The 8,985-nt window shown below is 45.7% G+C and overlaps 1 pseudogene; it reads right to left on the bottom strand.

Moving 5' to 3' along the window:
- Positions 1–5,664: 5,664 nt before the first annotated feature.
- Positions 5,665–8,742, bottom strand: LOC110306513 (mitochondrial import inner membrane translocase subunit Tim8 B pseudogene; annotated as a pseudogene).
- Positions 8,743–8,985: the final 243 nt, after the last annotated feature.

Raw genomic sequence — 8,985 nt, 5'->3', positions numbered from 1 at the left:
TATGTATCCCAAGGTGGCCACTAACTCGCTATATGACAGGGATGTCCTTGAACTTCTGATCCTCCAGGGTGCTGGGGTTGCCAAGTGTGTACCACTATGCCAGCTTTACGCAGTGCTGTGCTAGAGATCAAACCTAGGGCTTCATGCACTGGCAAGCATTCTACCAACTGGCCATAGAGCCAGCCTGGATTTTAGGTCTCCTTCATGTCTTCTACATAATATCTATTAGTGTGGTTGTTTTACAAATATATCTCCCTGTTCTATAGTTGATCATTTCATTTTCATTTCTTTTTCTTTTTTTTTCTTTTTGTTATTTTGTTATTGTTGTTGTTGTTTTGGTGTTTGTTTGTTTGTTTGTTTGTTTCAAGACAGGGTTTCTCTGTGTAGCCCTGGGTGTCCTGGAACTCACTTTGTAGACCAGGCTGGCCTCGAACTCAGAAATCTGCCTGCCTCTGCCTCCCGAGTGCTGGGATTAAAGGCATGCGCCACCACTGCCTGGCGATCTTTTCATTTTCTTGTCTTCCAGAGAGAAGGTCTTAATTTGAATTCAGTGGATTTTGTTTCTTTTCATGAATTGTTCTTTTGGAGTTGGATTAAAAACAAAAACCACATGACAGCTGAACATGGAAGCATACACCAGTTATCAGAGCACACAGGAGGCAGAGGCAGGAGGATCATAAGTTCAAGGCCAGTGTGGTCTAGAGAGTAAACCTCTTTCTCAAAAAACCTCAACAACTAGAAATGTGCACTAAATATGATCAAAGCACATTGTATGCATGTACAAATATCAGTGAAACCTCTGATATTATACAGTGAATATCTGCTAACAACAGAAAAATAAATAAAAAAATAAAAGAAAAAACAAGGAAGGGCTAGAGAGGTGGCTCAGAGGGAGCCTGCCACCAAGCTTGATGGACTGAGTTCAATCTCCTGGACCCGGATAGAGGGAGAATTAATCCCTGCAATTTGTCCTCTGACTTCCACACGTGTGCCAGCATACAAGCCCACACACAGTTTAATTATTAATTAATTAAACTGTAAGGTTTTTTTTGTTTTTGTCTTTGTTTTTTTTTTGTTTGTTTTTACATAAGAAATAAGTAAAACATGGAAATGAGTCTGACGTGGTGGCATTTCTGTGATCTCAGCACTCAGGAGGCAGAGAGAATTGGTGCAAATTTGTGGCCAGCCTGGTCTATGTGGGGTATCCTAGGCCAGCTGTGGCTGTAGAGTGAGAACCTATCTCAAAAAATTAAATAAAATAAAATAAGAAAGGGGGGCTGGAGGGATGTCTCTGTGTTGTGTTTGCTGTTCTTCCAAAAAACCCATATTTGGTTCACAGCACCTACACTGGGCCTGATCTGGGCCTGATCATGGAGTCTGTAGCTCCAGTCCCAGAACATCTAATGCTCTTTTCTGGCCTCTGTGGCTGCTGCACTTATGTATACACCCCCACACAAACACAAGGAGATAAATACAAATAAAATAAAATGGGGCTGAAGAGATGGCTTGACATCTGTTTTCATTTAAATTTTTATTGATTCTTTATGAATTTCACATCGTGCACCCCAATCCCACTCATCTCCCCATGCATTCTTGCCTGTCCTCCATCCTTACAACCTCTCCCCCAGAGGGGGGGGGAAAGTCTCTTTATGGAATCTGTACTGTGTCATAGTGTGTCACACAGTATACCCTTTTGTCCACACATCTTTGCTTGCAAATGTTCATTGCAATGAGTCACTGGTATGGATCGAGGCCTCTAGTTTCTGTGACACCATCAACACTGGATTCTCGGCTGGGGGTCCTCTCTGATTTCCTGCTGTTGCCCTGTGTCATGGCGATCCCAGAGCTTTGGATCTGTAGGACCAGCCCCATCATGAGCTCCAGTAGTTCACAGATGTTGGGGAGGATCAACTCGAAGCCCTGGATCTGGGCCTGGGTGGTAGCTGAGCCAGTCATTCTGTCAGCTCTCCCGTACCCACACCACCAGAGCTAGCTCTCCAGTACTGCCCAGGCTAGCCCATCCAATGCCAAAGCCACAGTCAGCAACGGGCAGGGCCAGCTCTCCTGCCCTCTTGCCCTTGGGACTGGCTCACCCTCACCTATAACAACAGGGTCAGCTCTCTTGTGCTGCCCAGGTGAGGTGCAGGGCCCACTCTCTGGAGTGCTGCAGAGATGGCTTAGTAATTACTAGCAATTGCCGCTCTTGCAGGAGACGAGGTTCAATACCTAGCAGTCACACTGTAACTCCATTTCCAGGGGATCCGATGTCTTCTTCTGGCCTCCTCAGGCACCAAGTATGTACGTGGTACGTTTTAAATTAATTTTGTGAAAGGTGGAAGATTTGTTTCGCAATCTATGTTTTTGCCTGTGGACCTTGCCCAGGTTTGCAACATTATTTGTCAAAACAACAACAGTTCTTTCTCCAGTGAATTCTTGCTGCCCTTGTCAACGCTCGGCCGAGTCTGGGTGAGAGCCACTCTTCCTAAGGGTAGCCACACTCGGCCGAGTCTGGGTGAGAGCCACTCTTCCTAAGGGTAGCCACGCTCGGCCGAGTCTGGGTGAGAGCCACTCTTCCTAAGGGTAGCCACGCTCGGCCGAGTCTGGGTGAGAGCCACTCTTCCTAAGGGTAGCCACGCTCGGCCGAGTCTGGGTGAGAGCCACTCTTCCTAAGGGCAGCCACCACTCAGCAAAGAAGCCTCTCCTCGCAGCAAATGGAGACCACTACAGACAACCACAGCTGGACACCATGCAGAGATCAACAGATTGTGGGGACCCCAGCCCTAGTGGATACATCCATATCATAGTTCATGTATCTGCGACCCAGAAACAAAATCTGAGGTGGGGAAGAAAGATTTTTAAGAGTCAAAATATCAGGAAGTCTGCCATAAAACAGTCTGTCCTAGAATGACCGCATAAACAAGATGGGAACCTTGGTAATATCAATGAACATGTTAATGTGGAACTGGGTCCCAACCCAAAACAAAGTACTAGCCAACTGCTGACTGCTGATACAGATTCAATGGGTTGTGCTTATGTATATTGTACATACACACACCCTTATATACATATGTATGTAACAATAATTAAAGAGAAAGAGGCTATCAACTTGAGAGTGGGGAGACCTGGCAGGGGCCTGATGCACAGTAGCCAGGAGGAGTCGGAAGAAGGAAAAGGAGAGAAAGTGAATTTTTAAAAAGATATACTTATTTATTCTATGTATGTGAGTACACTGTCGTTCTCTTCAGACACACCAGAAGAGGGCATCAGATCCCATTCCAGATGGTTGTGAGCCACCATGTGGTTGCTGGGAATTGAACACAGGTCCTCTGGAAGAGCAGTCAGTGCTCTTAACCTCTGAGCCATCTCTCCAGTGCCCAAAATGAATTTTTTAAAGATTTATTTTACTTTTATTTTATAAGTGTTTTGCTTGACATATGCACGTGCATTATGCGCATGCAGTGGGCACTGAGGCCAGAAAACAGGGTTGGATCCCCTGGAATTGGAGTTACAGATGGTTGTGAGCTGCCATCTGGGTGATAGGACCTGGGTTCTCTGCAAGAACAACAGGTGCTCTTAACCACTGAGCCATCCCTTCAGCCCTTCCTCTAAAAGTCTTAAAATCTCTAATGACATGATCTAATGGATCATGATTTCTTTTCTTTTTTAAACAGGGTCTTTCCATGTGAGTACAGCTAGCCTGAACCCTGGACTATAGATCAGGCTGGTCTCAAACTCACAGCTCTGTTCGCTTCTGCCTTCAAGTGCAGGAATTAAATAAAGGCATGTGCTACTACTATGCCCAGTTTGGCTCATGATTTTCACCTCGTTGCATAGTCAAGCTATCTTATGTTTCTTTGCACATGTTCCTTCTTAAAACATAAGGCGAGGGCTGAAAAGAGCACCTTTACCTTTAGTGGGTAAAGGTGCTTGTTGCCAGGCCTGACAACCTAAAATCATTTCCTTAGACCTACATGGTAGAAGGAGAGAACCAATTCCCACAAGTTGTCCTTCAATTACCACATGTGCAATGAGGCATGGACATCTTCCCCCCACCCCCACCAAATAAATGTAATTTAATTGTAAAAAAAAAATGCAGTTGATGTGGGGCACAACTATAGTTCCTGCACTCAGGAGGGAGAGGCAAGATGATTACCCCAGTTTAAGACTAGCCTAGTCTATATACCTAGCTCCAAACCAGTTAGAGCTACATAATAAGACCCTATGTCAAACAAAGAATACAGACTATAATAAAATAAAACACGAAATGCAGAAATGTATCTTAAATGACTTGCAGTTTCAATTTCCCCAGAAACAATCAATGAACAGTTTGTTGTCATTCATCTGTTGTTTTTGGGTTTTTTTTTCTTGGAAAACAGACTTTGAATATCTGATGAAAGCCGAGGGACTCTCCAAGAAATCAATACATGCTCTGCATTGTGCATAGTTTCAGGATCCTAGGAATGTCTCCAGTCCACCCCAGAAATGCCCCCAGGAGGCTGGAACATCTACCCATCAGTTCCAGCTGGCCCGAGTGCCCTGCCCTTCCTTGTATAGGGTTTGCAGACCGAGCAGGCTATTCTGACTTTAGACAAGGCTCCGAGGACGGGAAGCAGAGACTTGCACAGAACACTTGTAAGGTGGGACCTACTGGTGAGACTCAGAAGTTTCCGTCACCATACTGAAAATATTACACTGTGGTGGTTTGAATAGGAATGCTCCTCATCGACTCATGTGTTTGAATGCTTGGCCCATGGGGAGTGGCACTGTTAGGTGTGGCCTTGTTGAAAGAAGCATGTCACTGTCAGGGTGGGCTTTGAGGTCTCCTATGCTCAAGCTACACCTAGTGTGGCACACAGTCTCTCCTTGCTGCCTGCAGATCAAGATGCCCGAGGTCATGCTTCCTGCCATGATGATAATGGACTAAGCCTCTGAAACTGTAAGCCAGCCCCAATTAAATGCTTGCTTTTTGAAGAGTTGCCTTGGTCATGGTATCTCTGTACAACATTAAAACCCTAAGACACACAAAGGGATTAAACCAGAAGAATTTGTTCCATGGATTCTATGCTGCAGATTGAGCACAATGCCTCGTACACGTGAAAGCAGACACTTTGCAATTGAACTCTACCCATCAGCACCCTGACACTGTATATCTTGTATCCTGTTTTGTGCACAATACTACGTGATGTCAAGCTGGTGCATGTTTGTAATCTCAACACTGAGGAGTCAGGACAGAAGGACTGCAAGTTGAGGGTCAAGCTGAGCTATATAGCAAGATACTGTCCCTTTCAAAATAATTACATTTCTACATCTCTGATTAGTTCTCAGAACAGGGGTTTTAATGATTACGTAATATTTTACAGGGTTGATGCTATCTAATTTGTAACTGTGATGTTATAAGTAAAAATCACTGTAATTCTCTCCAGTTACTTCATGATTCTTTTTTTTTTTTTTTTTTTTTTTTTGGAGGCTTTACATTTATTAACTGGTGTGATACAACTTAGAATTACTGAATTCCCATAAATAAAATTTCACTTTTGAACACTTGCTGCTACTTTTTAACACCAACAGCCTAATGCCAACCTGACACATTAACAAGCCTCGCACCACTGGCCATTCATCTGCTTGGTAACAAGCTTTTGGTCTACTGTTATTCTAAGGTCTGGCCTACTGCCCTCCTTTCTGTATGATCTGAGCAAACCGACCGTTGGCAGCAAAAAGTGGATAGCAATGAAGTGATCCACACAGCTAGAGAGGCAGCAGTTTTCAGTGAGGGAGTCTAGCCGGCTTCCTGGCTTCTCCACACACTTATCCTACCATAGTTCCATGAAGTAACGCACCTGCGCAGTGACGCACCTGCGCAGTGAACTGCGCCTTCTGCTGCTCAGTGGCCACCAGGAGTTCTAACTCTGCTCCGTCCACTTCACCAAGCTCGGCGTCAGACCTACTTCATGATTTTGTTGTTGTTGTTGTTGTTTCTCGAGACAGGGTTTCTCTGTATAGCCCTGGCTGTCCTGGAACTCACTTTGTAGACCAGGGTGGCCTCGAACTCAGAAATCCGCCTACCTCTGCCTCCCAAGTGCTGGGATTAAAGGCATGCGCCACCACGCCCGGCTCATGATTTTTTTAACAAGATTTACCTTTCTTTTGCTCTCTCTCTCTCTCTCTCTCTCTCTCTCTCTCTCTCTCTCTCTCTCTCTCTCTCTCTCTCTCTCTTTCTCTCTCTCCACACACACACACACACACACACCCTCTCTCCTTTTTTGTACACATATACAAGTTTATGGGCCAGTGAGCACGGCTGGCAAAGGCACTTGGAGACCTGAGTTGGATCCTCAGATGCCATCTAACGATGGAAGGGACAGTTAACCCTTCAGAGGTGTCCTCTGACCTCCACAAATGCAGTGCAGCATGCCTCCCCTCAGTCATGCACACGCAATAATAACGGTGACAAAACCATAGCAACAATAAAGATAATGGTCAGGCATAGTGGTGCACACCTTTAATCCATACACTTGGGAGGGAGAGGCAAGCAGATTTCTGTGAGTTCAAGGCCAGCTAGGTCTACAGTACAAGTTCCAGGAACATCCAGGGCTACACAGAGAAACACTGTCTCAGAAAAAAAACAAACCCCAAACCAAACCAATCAATCAACTAAAAATAAATAAAAATGTTTATGCTTTCATTGGTAGGAGTAGCTTTTCTGTTTGTTTAATTCCTTTTTGCTTGATAGCTTAAGTTACTTTTCTATTGCTTGAAGAGATAGCAGGACCAAAACAAGGTATAAAAGAAAGCATTTCATTGAGAGCACGCGTATAGTCTCAGAGGACTAGTCCACAATCGTCATGGTGGTGAGCATGGCAGCAGAGCAGTGCTGAGAGCTTACATCCTGCTCTAACGGTAGAGAGGGGGGAGGAGGGAGAGAGAGGGAGGGAGGAGGGAGAGGAGAGGGAGGGAGAGAGAGGGAGAGAGGAGGGAGAGGAGAGGGAGGGAGGAGGGAGAGGAGAGAGAGCGAGAGCGAGTGAGTGAGACAGACAGAGATAGAGAAAAAGACTGAGCCTGGCATGGGTTCTGAAAGCACACAGCCTGCTCCCAGTGACACACCTGCTCCCAGTGACCTACCTTCTCCAAAGAAGCCACACCTCCTAATCGTTCCCAAAACAGTCCCAACAGCGAGAGCCCTGGAATTCAAATATCTGGGCTGGTGGGGCCATTCTCATTCAGACCACCACACTCAGCACAAATATTTCTCTTATAGCACGTTCATTATCATTGAACTTTGCTGTACTTCTATATCCTCCTCCCCTGCCCCTCTTCACCTGTCGGATTTTCTTTTTTTCAAATAACCCCTCTTTGCGTCCACGTCACATTTGTATGACATAACAGTAAGTATAAAACAGTAGTTACACTGTTAAGTCTAGATTCCGTGAGATGAGACACGCAGAGTTTGGCTTTTCCCTTCCTTACTCTCCTATTTAATGGCTGAGCTGAACTAAGCTCGTGGCCTCACACTTGCCCCCACCCCGTCCCTTTAGACTGCTCCTCCCAACAGCCGCCCTCTACTCTTGTGTATCACATATGCTATAGATGGAATATGTTGTCAAGTCTGAAACAGCTATTTGTGGTGCCTATTAGTGACCCAAGTGCAAGCTGGCCAGCCACCAGGCTCTCGGCATCTCAGACACCGACTACATGGCCCATGCTGGCAGCCCAGCTCTTCTCACCCTGCCCCACCCTCAACTTCTCCAACCCATGAGCTTCCCTTCCCCCAGTTTCTCATTCCTATACTGCTCTGCTACACACACACACACACACACACACACACACGGTCTGTGAACTCTCCCCCACCTTCCCCTTTCCTTACAGGAAAAAAAATCTTTTCAGCCATATCTTGGAACAGTTACATTCTCACTTTAAATATCTGGTGCTGAAAACCCCACTTTATAGTTCTATCTGCCATAACATACATTAAAAAAAAAATCTGGATTTTTTGTTTGTTTGTTTTTGTTTTTCGAGACAGGGTTTCTCTGTGTAGCCCTGGCTGTCCTGGAACTCACTTTGTAGACCAGGCTGGCCTTGAACTCAGAAATCCGCCTGCCTCTGCCTCTCGAGTGCTGGGATTAAAGGCGTGTGCCACCACGCCTGGCGATTTTTTTTTTAATATGAGAAAACATGTCATACATGTCCTCTTTCTGAGGAGTGCACTATTTAATAATTAATCCCCATCCTTCTAGATTTCCACATCAAATTGATTGTAGTTTTTCTATGTCCAAACAGTTATCTTCTTAGAGAAAAAAAAAAAATCACTGGCTAGTTTATCTCTTATCCAGAGTGAAGTCAGCCAGGCTGTAAAGAAAGAACACATGGCCTCAGAGGGCATTTTCCCGAAGCTGTGGAAGTTGCCAGCCTGGGGTGGTGACACCGTTGTACTTTGCGGATGCAAATACGGGCGGTAGAATTAATGGGCACGAGTGATTAAGAACTCATGCCCACTGCCACAAGCCAGCGGTGGGGCAACGCCATGGACCAGCCTGCGGCCCTAGATAACTATGAAAACCAGAGTGTTTGAGTGCGTGCGAATAATAAAGAAGTGAATGAAATGTGTGGACCGCCCTAGTTGTGATTGGCTGAATTTAGCTTAAAAATGCCGGTCTGGCACGGCAAAATCGCTCACCTCCCGAGGTCCCAGCGGAGAAACTTCAAGTCGAGAAATAATCTGCGTGGACCCCACCTGGACACGGACATCCGCTGCTAGACAGCAAAGCCTGCACGGCGCAGCTCAGCTCAGCTTCCAGAGGATTCAAAGTCTCACCTGCGTCGCCAGGAGCTAAGGCTAAGCCTGCCAGACTGGAAAGGTTAGTGAGACAGTGTTTGTGCGAACGAATGAACGAACGAACGAGGGCGGCCCCATTTTGCTGTTTATGAATAAATAAAAGTACTAGAACCTTTTCCACCCGGTTTTGAGTTGTTTCCCGCCACGCTTTTCGG

The sequence above is a fragment of the Mus caroli genome, unplaced genomic scaffold (assembly GCF_978045245.1).
Source record: "Mus caroli unplaced genomic scaffold, Mus_caroli_1 scaffold_14, whole genome shotgun sequence".
Classification (NCBI taxonomy): Eukaryota; Metazoa; Chordata; class Mammalia; order Rodentia; family Muridae; genus Mus; species Mus caroli.
The sequence above is the reverse complement of the archived record's forward strand: the minus strand, read 5'-3'. Positions and strand labels throughout refer to the sequence as shown.